An 18,771-nucleotide genomic window follows, 5' to 3' on the forward strand; every position below is an offset into this window, starting at 1 on the left:
TGGAAATGGGGAGTCTATTCTTATTTGGAAACATAATTGGATACCAACTGACTATCCAAACTCAATTACAAGATCTGAAATAGAACCTATGATCCAAAACACTTTAGGAACTGTAAATCAACTTCTCCTGCCAAACACGGGAGAATGGAATGTTGATTTCTTATATCAAGTATTCCATCCTAGAGTGGAGGAAAATGTAAAACACATAATGATCTCTAGGGATTCTGGTGATCTTGATAAACTTGTTTGGTGTACGAACAGTAAAGGAGGTATCTTTGTCAAGAAGGTTTATAACTTGCTTGTTAAAGATACTGCAACTCAGGTGCAGGGAAACATTAATAGTCGTACCTGGAGAAAAATATGAAACCTCAACACACTTCCGAGAATACAATTCTTAGTTTGAAAGGCGATGCATAATATTCTGCCAGTCAACCACAATCTCAACCGTAGAGTTAGAGATATTTCCTCTTTATGCCTATTGTGTAAAAATTCTGAAGAAACAATCTTACATCTTATGTTAGAATGCTGTTTCAGTAGAGCCATTTGGTTTGGATTGGGAATTTTTCACCAGTCACAACACGGTTTAGGAACTTTTGAGAGTTGGTTTAACTCTTGGTTCAATAGAACATCTCTTACATCAGGGTTAGAAGGGAATTTCCCAGAAGTCTGTGCCACTACTTGTTGGGGGATTTGGAAAACTAGATGCCTAAATACTTTCCAGGGCACGGTACCAAACACCCAAAACACAATAGAAATGATCAAAAATCAGCTTAGGGCCCAAACAAAATCAAAACACCACTGCACCATCATAAGAAATCCAACCATCACACGGAGAAATGAGCTTCAGTTGGAAACTGAACGTAAAATATGCAATGTCACCATTCAATACAATCTTAACAGGGAAGATAAACAGGCAGCTATGATTCTCATTTTCACTAATCAGAATAATGAAATCACAGGAACAACAGGCGTCTACTGCAACACGGATAACCCAACCAAAGCCATCTCAATAGGAATGATAACTGCTATGCTTATAGCACAGAAGACAGGATGGAAGGAGATAACAATGGAGGTACCGGACAAGAAGGCCAGAAGACAGCTGCAAAAGGAAATGATGCAGACGGAGAACTTACTCTTTACTGCTTCTAGAAACTTAATTAATTATTTTAATTTTCTGAATTGTGATATATTTAGTAGGCCTATAAGGCCAGGCATCTGTGATAAGGCAAAATGTTTTCTCAAAAACCCCTCTATGGGCGTAATGTGGGAAAATGTTCGGTCTGAAAACAACTATCTTACTATGTGTACCACTAAGTGGGAATTCCACCCCCCCCCCCCCCCCCCCCCCCCCCCCCCAACTTAGTCTTCTTCTCTAATCAAAGGGCTTTTCAAAAAAAAGAAAAAAAAAAACTGTCAGTTTGACAAGCATATTTAGAAATCAAGAATTCCTCTGAAGGTAAACTTTATTCTTTGGTTCACATTTCACAACTCGCAACATGTTAAGCCATCACGTGGAGTTAATATCCAAGTGAACAATGATTGCTATGTGGTTCTGCTAGCGGGCCACTTTTTCTGACAGTTTGTGTATGCTTATGAAGTTTTGAGTCTATTTTATCAGGGAAGTTCTTGGCTTTGGGCATAAAAGAATCTCCGAAACCATTGATTTTGTAACACATACCATCTTATGGTGCTTCGATGAGGATACTTTTTAAGTTTTAACAAAACCAGTGCAAGTCAAGCACTGTATAATTGGGAGCTTCTCTGACATACCCCTACAAATATTCTATCCAATACAAATATTACTTCATAATGTTTCTCTAATTATTCATGAAATGTTCACCTGCAAAGGCGCTCATAGGCTTCCCCTCTTGGTATACAGCTATCATGTCCATCAGCTCCAGACCTGCTGGCAGTAAAAGCTGACGTCAGACTAAAGCATGTCTATTCCAACAATACACACAGTAAAAGCTATCATGTCCATCAGCTCCAGACATGCACACAGTATAGCTCTGCAGAGTTACTGCAAAAACGATATTAGCGCATGTCTATTCCAACAATACACACTTGTTCCGACAACTAAAGCATAACAAGAGTGGTCTTGGATCCAATGCACAGTGACTCATATTTTATGGAGTTATCATTCCATTATATCTTTACCACATAGATGTTGTAGAATGTCAACAGTATATGCTCAACATAGTCCAGGTTCTCAATGATATGCGCCAATTGTTAAGATACACGATAACATAAGAAAAGAGAACAAAAAAGAGGATATCTTTCAAGAACTCCACAAAACCATCCAGCACATTTATCATGAAAGTGAAGCAATAATTGAACTGTGGACTCTTCTTGCGCTTTAGCAACTATAGAGAACAGTAAACAGTGATTGAAAGCATGGAGATAGTACTATTACGTTTATAAACATGGCTTAATATTGCTAGAGAACTTCAAGAGAAACCAAGTAAAAAAATCAATGGAAAATAAGTTAACTGCAAATCAATGCTCTAAACACACTCCCATTACATGCTATATGCCAGAAAGGTGGAAGTGAAACAATATAGTGGAATCTCAAGTAAAAAATATGTGATATAACGACTACTAACACATTCTCATGGTTTTCTTTTTAAGCTTCTTCTAGACCAAATTTCAGTACACTAATGCCCCGCATAAGTACCAGAGTTCAGTGAAACTAAACTTTCAAAATAAATCTCTTCTGTGATAGAGCTTGTTAAATCTATAAAACTTTGTTCTCTAATACTCCCATGCTTTGGGTCATATAAAACAAGCATACCAGCAAACTTGAATAAGATCTCACCATTCTTAAACGACCATATAAGCCTTGATTGATGCGACCCCAGATATCTCTTGGGGTTGACAAAGCCATGAGCAATGATATAACGCTTAGTCCAAGATTCTCCAACTCCATAATCTTACATTACCCATACTTCGTCACCACCAAAACTAACACCACCATCAACAAGTACACAAAGGTACCCTTCCAACTCATTCATACTCATAATCAATTGTTTCTTCTCCAAAGGTTCCTTTGGCAGTGGCAATGTTTTCAACTTCTCACTGCTCATATCAAATGAGATTATAATCTTGGAGGAGTAACTTTCACGTGTTTCGCCTAACCAATGAAAATCCACCAACAAGCGCACAAATGTCTCTAATAAAAGTAAACACATACAGGACGGACTGAATGCTTTTCCATGAATCTGTACCTAGAGTGTAAACTTCCACATCATTACTCATTCTCCCCTCAAAATCCAGTGCAGTCACCAACTGTTGGATATTTTCAAGATTTGTCGCTACGCAGAGTTATACGGTGATCAACATTGTAAAACCTAGAAGTTTCCATTAAAAATTGAACAGACGCGTCTCTTCCTATGAGCCACCATTAATGGCTTTTGGAAGCGTCTGTTGGTGATGAAACGACACTACCAACATGCATGAATATCACTATCAGTAGCGAAGATGTTCTCCCATTCCAATACATCAAAAACAATATGTTTTCTTCTTCTCTAAAAAACATCATCAGAACCTTATACAGTGTGATTCTTGGTCGGGTCAAGTACAATCCTTGAATTCGATTACGGTGTTAGGGCTTCATTGAATCCTGAAGGCATAATTCGAGAGACCGTTTGTACTCGCCAAATTTATTGGGAAAGGTCGAATTATTGTCTAAACGAATCGAAAGAGCCTTGAAGTCAGGAGTACACCATTTTCTGTTTCTGTTTTCATCCTCTTGTTTAACCCAAAATTTCCAACACCAACTTGTAATCACCAGAGTTACAGTCATAACCAAATGCAAAAACGTTAATACTACCACGATGAATCTCTTCTCTGTATGGAGAGTCGGGTACAGTCTTGTATTCTCTCGTGGTTGGTTTCCAAATATAAATGCAACCCTTGTGACCATTCCAAATGCAAACCAAACCATTAGAAGAACCCCAGGAATTTAAGACGATAATAAGGTTGTTCTGGGTAATAGATTTCATGTTGAGCAATATCATCACCAAACTTATGAGCAAACTTCTTTTCTACTGGATAACCCGAAGAGAAATCAAGATCATCGTGCGATGATGGGGACGATAACAAAGCACAACTTATAGAGAAAATCACGAGACGTTCCTCAGCATCATCATAATCTCTTAGTACGAGATTAGGGTTCTCATTCTGGATAGTAAGATTAAGGTGCATTTTGACAAAATCTGGGTTAGATATTAAGGCAAACCAAGATCTGCATACACATTTACACACCGACAATGATTTCACTGGTACCTTTAGAAGGATTTCTTGGTAAATCTCTTCGGGAATGCTTGACATTGATTCTCCCCCTTTTCTGAATTGTTGGTCCGGCGATGTTCGACGATGGTAATTAGCGTTGCCTTTCTTGTACTAAGTAATTTGAATGTTTACCAGTTAATTTAAATTTGTATACACATAATTCATCATCCGCCACGTGGAGAAAGAATTACACGTGGAAGACAAACAACTCTTAAATATCGAAATATGATGCCACGTCCTAACACTCAAGGGGCATCTGTCATCTACATATATTCATCATCAGACCCATCCAACGACAGAGGATCAAGGGGCACCAGAAGAATAAGCTACCGCGAAACACCATAGAAGATTAAGGAATTTACTTTACTCCATCCCGAGGAAGATCCAAGATCAAGGGTAGGGATGAGTTTCGCAGACAGAGATGTGACGGGCATCAGACAGCCGTCTGACACATGCAAATCGCCCCAACCACCCGCATTAAACACCCTAGGCATAGAGTACGTGTCAAAAACTCTATGGAGAAGAAGAAGGTCCACCATCGTCTCTACACAATACCGTTGGAAGACGCTGGGTCAGAACGAAGATGGCTTCGGAGGACGCACTAACCAAGACGATAAGGACAGCTGTAATCGAAGAATGGGACCCACGTAAGAAGCCTGTAAATACCCCATCCCACTAAGAGAGAAGGGGTCGGCCATTTTTTAGTTAGAGTGAAGTAGAGTCCAGGAGAGAGAAATAAGAAGAGTAAGTATGACTTTTATTTCCCTCCTAGCTTCGTTCTACACCCAAAGTCATTTGACTATCTTTGAATATATAGTCAAACACCAACCCCCGTGGACGTAGGCCTTAGTGCTGAACCACGTAAATCATTGTCTCATTTACTTTCCACATTTTCCTCTTCGTACTTAACTGTCATTTATGCTCAACATAGTTTCCATTATGATAAAAGACGAGGACGATCCCAAAGGCTCTGAGTCTCCCTTATCATAAATTTCATTTACATTCTATCATTTACTAAGCTTTGGTTATATTGCGAACATTGCTTGTGGACACGAAGGTACCATCGTTATTTTCGTATTCAAAATCTGGCGCTAGAAACATAGACTATGTCCCGGTAAAAGATTTATCTTTCCAGTTAATTTTATTGACCGCTCAACATTGTTTCTCAGTACGATCCTTGGGAGACAATTCATTGAAAAGTTGGTTTACTATTAAAACTTACGAAAACTACCAGATCTGAGTCTTTGTATACTTGAACCTTCAGATCTATATCTTTGTATGCGAAAATCTTCAGATTTATGTCTTTACGTGAAGAGTAAAAGAGAAAAATCTTTCGATATGTCCTTGCTTTATCGATTTATCTTTGCTTTCTTGATCTATCCCTTGGATCTGCATTATCTTGCAAAAACCATGTCTTTTTTTTTCGGATTTGAGATTTAGCTAAAAACCTACATATTCCTTTGGATTTGTGCTTTGACCAAGGCTTATCTTTTCTTCGGATTTAGGCTTTAACCAAGATTTATATATGTTTTCGGATTTATGTCCTTCATCATATCTAAGACTCGTGTCTAACAAAAAATAAAACCCCCTTGCTAACAAAACCTATGTAGATGTATGTCACTTGCCAACGTCTTATTTTTGAAGAAGAAAAGAAGAGAACATGGACAAAGCGAAGGACGCAGGAAAAGCCAAGGAAGCGTCAAAAGAGACGCACAGGACCACGTCAGTTATGACACGTAGCAAGCAGAAGGGTGAAAAACTCAAAGTACCCAGCAAAAGATACGATGAAGCAGCAAGCAACGCTCCTATTGATGCCGCAGCAGTAGCAGCAACCGCCCTCAAAGCAGTAGTGGCAAAAGCTGGAGCTTCCAAAGCAGCTGTAGAAAATCAGGCAGAAGGAGTCGCAGAATCAACGATGCAGCAGCCTCTCTATGGAATGCCGCTCATCGATGAAAGAAACCAACCACTGCTAATCACCCATCCCCTGCTGATCACAAACAAAACAGTGCAGCATCCCACAGGGCCCCAAGTCTTGCCTACCGATCCCCCAGTCCCCCTGATACAGACTGTTGATGAAGATCACACTGTAGCTGCAAGTGACAAGCACAAGGAGGGACACCAAACCAAGGATTCAACCATTCCATCCAATTGATAGCAGAGCTAGAAGAACTGAAACGAATCTAGAAGGTGTATGCAGACGATGTGGCATTACTGGCGAGAGAAAACCAGGAGCTCAAGGATCGGATTGCCTATAGCACAGAAGTGGAGAATCAGCATGACGAAACCAATTCCAAGGCACCACCACCCAACCGAGATAGAAGGATGGTAGTATCTAACATCCATAATCCCGAGCCATTAGACCAAAGAGAAGCCATGGGAAACGGATTATCTGATCCGGACTACGTACCTCATACCTCAGACTACTTCGACAGTGAAGATCGAATACCTGGACGATCCACTCTAGCGGGAGATCACCGTCTTGCCCTGGAGAATCTTCGTTTTGAAATGATGGCAGAGATCAAGAAGATAAAGACAAGACAGGGAGGAGGAAGATTAGAAGAAGTGATGAGAGAAGCTGCTATGACACCGCTGGCTGCCCGCTTATCCAGAGCACCTATCCCCCAAAAGTGTCATATACCAGCGTTCGAATGATACAACGGATCCAGTGACCCAACGGCCCACCTTCGGTACTACAACCGACTCCTAGCCCGATGAGATCAAGACGACGTGGTTCTTTGAATATATTTCCCTTCGAGCCTCAAGGGATCGGCCCTGTCCTGGTTTGATAATTTACCGCCTAACTCCATCGATTCTTATGACCGGCTCACGGAAAAATTCCTGGGGACGTACATGTACAACAAGACCGTCAACGCCGGAATGGACAAGCTCTTTTCGCTAGCTATTACCCACAAGGAGACGATCAGGGAATACACCGACAGATGGCACAAGATCTTCCAGGCAATTGGAAATATTTACCCAGTGGTTAGTGTAAACTGCTACAAATGGGGATTGGACCGGATGAGCCCATTGTTCGTTGAGATTCATGGAAGCATTCCGACGATCGAAGAAGACCTTCGAGTCATCATTGAGAACCACACCAGGATGGAAGAAATACAGTGCGACAACCCAAGGGCGCAGATGCAGAAAGCTCATCGTACCAATTCTGTGCAACAAACCAGCGGGTCCAAAAGAAACAATTCGACATATCAGTCCAACAAAGATAAGAGAGGCCGAAGAGATGAACGTCAGCGTGATGAGAAGAAATTTGAAGATCAAGTCTTCACGAAACTCAATACCAACTACGTTCGCATCTTATGATAGATCAAAGATCGGCCCAATCTCGAGTGGCCATGGTCCAAAGGGAGGCAACCACCAAGATCTGAGAAGTCAAGAGACTATTGCGAGTATCACTGTTTCAATGGTCATCAAACGGAAAAATGCAAGAACCTATAGATTATGATCCAAAAGCTGATCGAAGCTGGGGATCTAAAGCAGTACATCCAAAAGGCAGAAGCTGGCAATGACAGGACTCAGCGGATCAAGCAGGTCCAATTACCTGAGGAGAACCGAACGATCAACACCATCTCATGTTCAGAACCCAGCGGCCCATCACTAACTGACCAGATCGATAATTTGAAGACTATTGCGAGTTGTACAAGATCGATGGGGACGAGGTTGACGAACACGAGCAATGGATGAATGCGCCCCTGACTTTTGATATTGATGATGTTGAGGAAGACATGGAAGATCATAACGATCCACTAGTGCTCACATTGCCAGTTTCGGGATGCAACATAAGGAAAGTTCTGATCGATGGGGAGAGCTCAGTCAAAGTTCTGTTTTATGATACGTTCAAAAGAATGAAGCCAAACAACGAGTCTTCGTACTATACCATATATGGATTCAACGGCTCCCCAACGAAGCCATTAGGAGACATTGTCTTAGAAGTCAAAGCAGGACCCATGAAGGTAAGCATCAGATTCAGCATGGTGGACGCTCTATCCTCTTAAAATGCCATAATCGGACGAAGGTGGGGACACAAGCTCAAGGGAGTAGCGGCCACGTATCACTAATACCTTAGATTCCCAACACTCGAAGGGGTAATGGAGATCAAAGGTGATCAAGTCACATCCCGAGAATGCCAGGCCTTGCAAAACCAACTTAACAACGAGCAAGAGGAGCAATGCAAGGCACGAAGGAGTAAGAATAAGGAAGCTGCCAAAAATAAGGTGATTGATCTGTATCTCGGAGAAATCTCTTGAAAAATCCTAACGAAGGACAACACCTTCCTCAATACCGAAGCAAGTGCCTCAGGGGCAACGGTGGCTGAATAGCCTACCAAATAGCAATTAAAGAACGTTCCTCTCCTTGCGGAACCGAAGCCTACATTCACACATGTAGAACCCACGAAGGAGATCAATATAGGGACCGAAGAAAACCCGAAGATGATCAAGATAGGCACTCTAATGGATAAGGAACGATAAGCATCCCTAATCAATCTACTTACGGAATATGCGGAAATATTTGCATGGGAACCAGGAGATATGCCAGGAATCGATCCAAAGATAATCCAACACGAGCTTCTTATAAAGCCAGGTATGAACCCTTTTAGACAGAAAGTACGAAAAGTCGCACCAGAGTATCACCAGGCGATCGAGAAAGAACTCCGCAAGCTGTTGGAGGCAGGATTCATTAAGGAAGTAAAGTATCCAACCTGGATTTCGAACATGGTCATCGTACCAAAGAAGAATGGAGGAGTAAGGATATGCATCGACTTTACCAACCTCAATAAGGCGTTCCCGAAGGATAGTTATCCACTCCCAAGCATTGACCAATTGGTAGAAGCTGTTGAAGGATACGAAGAACTGTCATTTATGGATAGACATTCTGGCTACAATCAGGCAGCCCTGGCAGAAGAAGATCAACAACACACGGCGTTCTACACCCCGCATGGCATATATTGTTACATACAGGTGCCCTTCGGGCTGAGGAACGCAGGGGAAACATACCAGAGGATGGTTGATGTTATCTTCAAGCCATGGATTTGGAACACTTTAGAAGTTTATGTTGATGACATGCTTGTCAAGAGTTAGCTGCGCAAATACCATCATAAAAACTTGAGAGATATCTTTGATGCCATAAGAAAGTACAACATGAAAGTGAATCCAGAAAAATGTACGTTCGGCGTCACGTCGGGAAAGTTTCTTGGATATCTAGTGACGAAGAGGGGCATCGAAGTCGATCCTGCTAAAATACATGCCATTATGGAAATGTCGTCCCAGAGAACTTGAAAGAGGTCCAAAAAATCAACGGATCACTAGCAACACTAGGGAGATTCATAGCCATATTGTTGGACAAATGCAAGCACTTCTTCAACATCCTCAAGAAAGGGAGTAAATTCGCGTGGACCGCTGAATGTGAAGAAGCCTTCCAGAAGATTAAGAAATACTTGGCCACGATCCCGATCCTCCAGAAGCCCGATCCCGATGAAGTGATGTCCCTTTACATAGCGGCAACCGAAGATGCAGTCAGTGCAGTATTGGTCAAAACCAACACAAAGGTCGAACAACCAATCTACTACGTCAGCAAGACTCTCAACCCGGCAGAAAGAAACTACACTAAGATTGAACAACTCATACTAGCATTAGTATGGGCAACCCAAAAGCTAAGAACCTATTTCTTAACCCATTATGTTTGTGTCCCACGCAAGGCGCCGCTGGAAGCTGTTCTCAAAAACGCTAGGAAGGTAGGAAGAATAGCGAAATGGAACACCCATCTTGAACAATTCAATATCATCCACAAGATCCGAACTGCCCAAAAGTCACAAGTCTTGGCGGATTTTTTAGCGGACTTACCCCTGGACAATGACGAAGAAGTGAAGGACATCCCAGAAGCAGAAGAGGATGATAAAGATTCGGTCAATGTACTCGAACCCTCAAGATAAAGACGATGGGAGGTCTTCATCGACGGATCAAGAAACAAAGAAGGCACAGGCATAGGGATCGTGATCACCACCCCAACTGGAGATAGGATCGTGCATGCACTAAGGCTGGAGTTCAAGGGGCACACCAACAACGTCGTAGAATACGAAGCCGTCGTTCACGCTCTTCGTTTAATAATAAAAATGGGAATAACCGACGTGCGCCTAATAAGTGATTCACAACTGGTTATTCGGAAAGTATAATTGGATTACAATGTTTATGATGAGACCCTCTCTGCATATATGGCTCTGGTCCAAACCTTAGTGTCACAAATACCCAACATCAAGTTCAGGCATCTATGTAGAAAAGACCTCAGGCATGCCGATGCCTTAGCATACATATCATCTATTCTAAAGGACGCAAGCATCGAATCCATCAAGATAACAAGAGTGTACGACCCTTCGATAATTCCACAACAATCCTTCGCTACACATCGTGAAGACGATGTAGGGGAAGACATTGCTGACGATGATGTAGGACAAGATATTGTCGATGACTTCGTCGAAGATGATATCTTGTCTAGAGCAAATGAGGATGAAGACTTCATCAATGAAGAACACTGGAGAACCTAAGTTCATCTCTTCCTTGAACAAGGAACGATCTCCACCGACTTGAAGCAGTCTCAGAAGGTACAATCGAAGGCGGGGAGATACGACCTTCGGTATGGCATTCTCTACAAGAAATCATTCCTCGGTCCCCTATTACGTTTCCTATCTAGAGAAGGACATCGTATCTTGAAGGACATCCATTATGGGGACGAAGGCAACTACAACGGAATGAGATCATTAGCCGATAAAGCCAAAATACAAAGATATTACTGGCCGCAGATGATACGAGATGCATCCAGGATGTCAAGAAGGTGTGAAGAATGTCAGCGTTTTGCTAAGAAGATCCATGCTCTGGCAACAAGGCTAAACTAGGTAGATAGCCCCTGTCCATTTGTAAAACGGGGCATAGATATCGTCGGACCATTGGTCGAAGGATCAGGGAAAAGGCGATTCTTGATAGTAGTCACGGATTATTTTAGCAAGTGAGTGGAAGCCAAAGATCTAGCCAGGATCAGACACGTAGATGTGTTTACCTTCATCTTTCAAAATATAATTTTCAGATTCGGTATCTCCGTAGAAATTGTCTCTGACAATGGCAAACAACTACAAGGAAAAAATATAGACATGCTCTTTGATACCTTCAAGATCAGGAAGAACAAATCGACTCCTATCTATCCCCAAAGCAACGGCCAGGCCGAAGCCACGAAAAAGACTCTGGCTCTTATCTGAAATCATTGGATGAACATAAGGGACGATGGTGTGAACAACTGCATAATGTGCTATGGGCTTACCGAACTACACGCAGGTCCGCTACCGCTGAATCTCCATTCCTCCTCACTTATGGGGCCGAAGCTATCATTCCAACAGAAATTATCATGCCAACCACGAAGACCGAAGCATGGAAGAAGAACCTAACAGCAGATATGATATTAGAAAGGCTCGATGACCTGGAGGAAAGGAGGGAGACAGCGCTACAAAGAATGGAGAACTACCAACGAAGATTAGAGAGAGAATACAACAAGAAGGTTAGACTTAGAAACTTTGTAGAAGGACAGTATGTGCTAAGAACTATACCGCAATATCAACGAGAGAAAAAATGGGGCAAATTGGCACCAACTTGGGGAGGACCATTTGTAATACACGACATCGCAGGGAACGGATCCTACTACTTGCGTAATCTGAAAGGAGAAGTCCTCAGACACCCCTGGAATGCAAAATACCTCAAGCCATACTATCCATGAAGCAATGCAATTCTGCACCTGCATGAAGAGTACCAGGAGAAAAAGAAGAGGGCGCATCCGCTCGACATGTTTCTATCTCTGGTCGAGGAGTAGCAGACCTCGATATATCAATCAAACAGATCTTTGACAATAACTCTATTGGGGAAAGTAATTATATAGATCTCTCAGGACTCCCCTATCAGCGTCTATAAGTGTAGAACCATGGGGACAGATTCCAGTAGAAAGAGAAACCTAACCAATTAATAAAGCAGCGGCTCGGCAGAATGGGTGCATGTAAATAATCCAATAATGCATTGATAGACACATTTATATGTCTATTTTGATCTCAATTATGTGTACTGTTGGTGCTCGATTTTATACTTATTTGATTATTTTATGTTTTTGTAGGTGTTTTTGGAGAAATAAGCTTTTGCGGGAAAATTGGCTCGAAAAGTGGTATTTGCGCTTGTGTGAGAAAATTACTATTCAGACCCTCAGTGTGGATAAGGGTAACCTAATTACCAAGGGGCACCCAAATCACTATCGACACCTCAACATCAGGATAAGGGGCGACCATCTTCTACATTTGAATTATCAGTTTTGGCGAGAAAATGAACCATCACACCTGCATATTAGGGTTCGAGATTCAAGCGATATTTAAAGAGATTCAAGGGAAGATTATTGTTGGGATGATCCTGCTAGAGTATAATGGAGCTGGTAAGGGTGTTTTGATCGACCACAATTGGCAACATGATCGTGTTGGAGCAGAACGGAGAGGAACTATCACGGACATCCTTATTCGGTAGAAGGTGGAGTTATATTCGGATTTGGTTGTCGGGTTGGATTGGTAGGAACCTATTTTGATTAAACAGGGAAGGTAAGGCGGCCAGATTTGAGAAAAGATGAGTAGTTATCGATTTGCATCAAAACAGAGAGTTGCATATATTCTCGGTAATTTTTAGATTATTCCGGGAAAGATACAGGTAGATAAGGAAATAGGATTCTCTGTTGAAGTTAAGACTATCTTTGAGAGAGTCTGGGATGTTGGATTTGGTTTGGAAGACGCGTAAAGAAGCTGCAGAGAGTTATTCTCGTGACTTTTGGCCGAAGAAAAATATTTAGGTTTGGAAGATTTAACTCGAGTTTTAAAGGGTTATTGTGGGTATATATAGGCAGCTTGGATGTCGAGCAAGGGAGTCGAGAGTTGGGGGGGAGCCAACAGAAAGCTACAGAGATCAGCAGGAGAAGTTGCTGAGAAGGAGTTTCTGCTGGTATAGAAGAAGAAGCTGCAGAACATAAGACACACAGAAAAAGTCGCAGAGAAATATCGTTGTTCAACAACAGTACAAACATATCGTTTATAAACAGCAGTTACATTAGGTTTTTAGCCACTATTCTGCTTTGTAACAGCGACGTCCGTAACATCATTACAGTGTTGCAAATCTCTGTGTTATAAAATTTCTCCAATAAAACACCTTTTTGAACTATGGATTATTATTTTGAGCGTGTTTTTGATATGAGGAGCTAAAACCCAACACTGGGACGACGGAGGAAGCCCTTTTTCATCATTGTGGTAATTCTATTAATTCTTTATATGACTTTTTGCACTAAAATTGAATTGATTTATGATTGCTCTTGAATGGTTGTGATTTCAATTGATGGGTCATGCTTAGCTTAAGTGAATTGATGTCCCATGCTTTAGATTTACAATCATTACTTTCGGAATCTACTTTGGCAAAGAATAAGAGTCAACAATCTTTATCATATGAGCTATAATTGTGTAGAATTGATTTTTGAACCACATGAGTATGAAAATTGTTGAAATCCCGAGTCTCAGTACCTCTCATTATTGTGACAACTTTTTTTGGGTATATATTTTCTTTATTATTAAGTCTGAAATCGAGTCTACACAAGTCCGAGTTGAACCAACTTTATTTACCACTACAAATCACATCATGCATCACATGTCTGAGAGCGCTGCATTAACCCCCACCGTTCGGTAACCCTCTGGCCCAGGGTTAGCCAACGGGGTGACAGGTCCAAAGTCAATAACGAAGGTAAATACCATGTCGGATCATAGTTATGGATTGATTCGTCGGTCGCTAAGTGTGTAATTCTCTATTTACTGGTTCCATAATCATGAAGAAGTCGTAACCGTTTTGGTGGATGTAGGCATATTTCCGAACCACGTTAAGTCTTGTGTGTTTTACTTATTGCTTCTTATGTGTGTTTGCATCGTCTATCTTTTATTCTACGTCTATCCAAAGATTTAGTGTCTTGTGGGTTAATTCTATTTGGATTTACCTAACAAGTGGTGCGGTTAGTTTGGATATCTCCCACAACAAGTGGTGCGGTGAGCGTGGAGAGGATCGAAGTTAGAAGTGTGGATTTTCTGCGGGTAGCGGAATTTGTGGTTTCGAAGGATTTGATGTTTTCAAGTATTCAAGTACGAAGGATTTGAAGTTTTCAAATATTTGAAGATGCATAGGTTGACTTTATCAAGCATTCGGATTTATCAATTTGGGTATGAAGCAAGTTAAAGTTTTTTGGAAGAATGGGATACTTTGATATTCCACATTCGTTTTTGGTGGTGCTCTACATTTGAAGAATTTGATATTATACTTCTTGAAGCGTATAACCCTATGCATTCCGCATAGCTCCAAGTAAGTATTTGTGTAACCATATTTTGGTTAGTTGATTTTGTTTTTTACTTCGTTTCGTATGAGGCTCTTGTGGACTATTTTGGAAGACCAAGTTGTTTTCGTTTGGGTGTATTTGCTTTGCAAATCACGTTTTGAGAAAGCAAGAGCATTGTGGTTGAGATACAAGTTTTGGACTATATGTTTGTTGAAGTAAAGACGACAATTCTAGTGTGTCAAATTCTTATCATTATTTCGGTACGAAGTGTGCAAGTTTGATATCGGTTGTCATTAGTTTGATCATGTTGCTAATTTTTTGACCTAAGAAGTCGAAGGATGTTAAAAGGAAGTTATACTCGAAGATGTTATGGATTCAATTGCATAAGGCAGTGAAGATTTGGTGAGATCTTTTTTGAAGATTTCGTTTTAGGAATTGTTGACCGTTATCAACGATCATCATGTTTCAGTTTCGAAGAGTTTAATTTCGTTTGGAGTACTTGTTGCGCGTTGGTTACAAGTAAGTTGAAGTGTGATGATCGTTTGATGAGACGTGGTATGTTTTGGACTTCGTATACGGGGATTTCAGTTGTGGTGGAGCTATGGCTTCTTATTATTTAACAAGAAACAATTTAGTTAATACAAGTTATATGGAATATGCATCTTAGGCATATGATTGAAGAAAGGGATATTTAGTTGTGTTTCTGTGAACGTTGTAGCTTCGAATGGCGCGTACCTTTGGAGAGAGACGTGGTTGCAGGTTTGGGTATCATTATGCTTCATATACATGACACGTTTAGTGACATCCATTTGGGCGTCTATGGAATCTTTCTTACTGTTTCTGAGAGAGATGCTAAGTAGATTGTGACCTTTGTTTCGATGATGTTTTGGCGGAGGATTTTGGCAGTGTATCAGGGATTATCGAAGTGATTTGAAGTGCAAGACCATTTTGAAAACAGGTTGGTCTTTTAGTGTTGATACGTTCAAATTTGGAGGTGAAGACCCTTTTGAGAGGAACAAGGTATCATTTGGGGACTTTATAAGTTTAGGTACAGCTCTACTGTTTGGTGTAGAAAGCGATTTTATCGCATATTACTTGGAGAAAGCACAGTGCATGTTGTTCAAGTTTCTTGGACAATTTTGGGGCTGAAGTTTCGGTGTGCTATCTCATGAACCTTTTATCATCTACTGTTATTTGGTTAATTAATTCTGGACAGTGATCAAGTTTTGGTTGTCAAGTTTATTTCTCGAAAGAGGATTGGTGTTAGTGTTGAAGAAGGTGTTCTTTCTTTGATATTACAAAAATTATGATTGTAATTCTTGATCAGTTTGGAATTCTCGGTGAAGAGAGTTATGTTATAGCAGTGATGGTAATTTGAGAGGTTTTGATTTGGGTGGAGCAGTGTGTTCCTTTGCTCATCTACTACAAATATTGAGATTGCGGTTTCAATAATTACAGAGGCGGTAGAAGATGGGATCAAAGATTTTTTTTGAGAAATCTATTCAGCAACAATTTAGTTTTATCATCCTTTGCTTCTCAGCTTAGCGTGAGAAGTTAGAACTATTGTCTTGGATACTTACTTAAGAACTTATTACAGTTGCTTAAGAGTAAGAAGGCAATGGGTGAGCACAACAACTTTATGGATAGTTTCTTGGGAGCTGGTGGAGTTTCCTAAGGTTAAGAAGACGGTTGGGTGTGTTTGGGTCTTTACATTTTATGAAGGATGATTGCCAGATCTTATTGGAATAGTTACATACTGGTACACGTTTTGGGGTAAGATTGACTAAAGGATATGCACAAAACAGAATGTGATTGTTATGAAGTTTTTCCTCCGTGATTTCACATTTCTAGTTGAATTCTGTTAGTTTTAGTGTGGTGGTTTGACTTAATCGACGAAGTCGAAACTGCATTCTTGCTTGGAGATTTGGTGGAGGACATTAGGTTGTCACAACCCATTTGGTTTAAGGTTGCTGGTTTGGTTTGGAGGTTTGGTATGTCAGCTTTTAGAGTCTCTGGTCCATTTATTCACTAATTAAGTTAGTGATTTGTGAAGCTTTGACATGTTTGGTTTCTTCTTATCTCGTTACTCGTTTCGAGGATATGCTCATGGCAAAGAGAAAGTTCAGTTTTATTGCTTGAAAAATCAATTGAGTTTGGAGTTTTGAGATGAATGAGTTTTGTTCTGCTGAGAAGACACTTGCGCAGAATTTTGAACGAGATTTGTTGACTTCGGTCATCTGGAGGGTTAAATTGGTACTTGATCCAGTTTTCTCGTCGTTGAGGTCCTTTTGGATGCTGAGGTTATTGTCGTGGTTTGAAGATCGGCTCAGATTAGTGGAATCTTTACCGAGGTGGAGATTTGTTGAAACATCGACAAGGTGGAGATTGTTGAGAATTGTCGGTGTTTAAGGGAAACACAAGGTTTCCTAGTTTGGGACAATTTCTATATGGAGATAGGTTACCTAATTAACAATAGGTCTCCTAGTTGGGTAGAGTTTCCTTTTCCAAGGAGACTAATACTTGGGAATCAAGTTTGTGACTCCTATATAAGAAGGTCTAGGCTATGTGTTTAGACATGGAATTCTCAATGGAAAAATCAGTAGAGAATTAGAGAATACACAATGTATTTCTCTAAGATTTCTAGGGATTCCATCCCACCTCTTGGGGTGGAGTTTTTAGGAAAAGAGAGGAACCATTCTGGGTGTTGTAAGATACACCGTTGGTGTTGAAAGAGTACACCGTTATGGTTTTGGGGAGATGTGGAAGACATCGTTTAGTGAAGAGAAGATCGCCTTGTTCTTTGATGGCGAAAAAGACATCGTTGGTGTTGGAAATGACATCGTTTAGAAGGAGATCATCTCGGTTATGTGAGATAAGTATTATCTTGTTTGGTTAGACATTATTCGGCAATATAGGAGCGTTTTGTTCATGAGAATTATTTTAGGGTTTATGATCAACACAATGTTGGATCATAGTTATGGATTGATTCGTCAGTCGCTAAGTGCATAATTCTCTATTAACTGGTTCCATAATTATGAAGAAGTCGTAACCATTTTGGTGGATGTAGACATATTGCCGAACCACGTTAAGTCTTATGTGCTTTACTTATTGCTTCTTATATGTGTTTGCATCGTTTATCTTTCATTCCACGTCGATCCAAAGTTTTAGTGTCTTGTGAGTTAATTCTATTTGGATTTCCCTAACAAGTGGTGTGGTTAGTTTGGCTATCTCCCACAACATTAACCACTATAAGTCTATAACTCAATGATACATTTAAATAAACCACACAAAGTATATTTGAAGAGACGTAATGACGACGTATCTATTTCACTCGCTGTCATATGAGATCAAAATACTCAGAAGTAAAGAAACCTATACCTGGTCGCGGCTCGAAGTGATTCTCCACCTTCCACAACAGCATGGCGGCACCATTACTCACTGTTCGTGTGTCTCCTCGAAGCTTTATCTATCGATGCGCTATTAGTCGCCTCTTTCTCTCTTATTAGGTTTTTCATTTTAGGTTTTGTGGTGAAAATGGTGAAAACCTTATACGGCAGTATATATATATACAGGGAGTAATTTCTTAATTCACTGGCTCAAATTCTCGCGCCCTATTAACCGGGTGTTGCTCAAAAGTAATCTAGACACCGTCTGAGTGACTCAGTGTTATTGGCATCCACTGATTCCACTCCATTCATTAAGCACTTGCTGAATAAGTCAGGGTACCTTTTCCAAAGAACATTCCTTCAGATGATATTTTTGAATTTTGGTTATAGCTTCCAACGAAGAGGAGAAAGTGACAATTGAACCAGAAGACATGCATAAGTGGACTTTGAATACGAGCCTTCTAAAACCATAAATTTTCTCTTGATGAATTGTTCTGACTTCCGAGGATGTGGGCTTAAGTTGACTGCGGAATGAAGTGGAACATTCATTACAGACATTTGGGCCCAATAGTGTCCCAATCCCAATTTCAACTCTAGAAGATGGTGAAAATCTGAAAACCAGCTTGCAATTATTTATGAAGTTTATATTGTTTATTCTTCTGTCCACATTTCATAACTCCTTACCAACCCGCGACATGTTGAGCCACCG

This window comes from Papaver somniferum, chromosome 3, assembly GCF_003573695.1.
Source record: "Papaver somniferum cultivar HN1 chromosome 3, ASM357369v1, whole genome shotgun sequence".
Classification (NCBI taxonomy): Eukaryota; Viridiplantae; Streptophyta; class Magnoliopsida; order Ranunculales; family Papaveraceae; genus Papaver; species Papaver somniferum.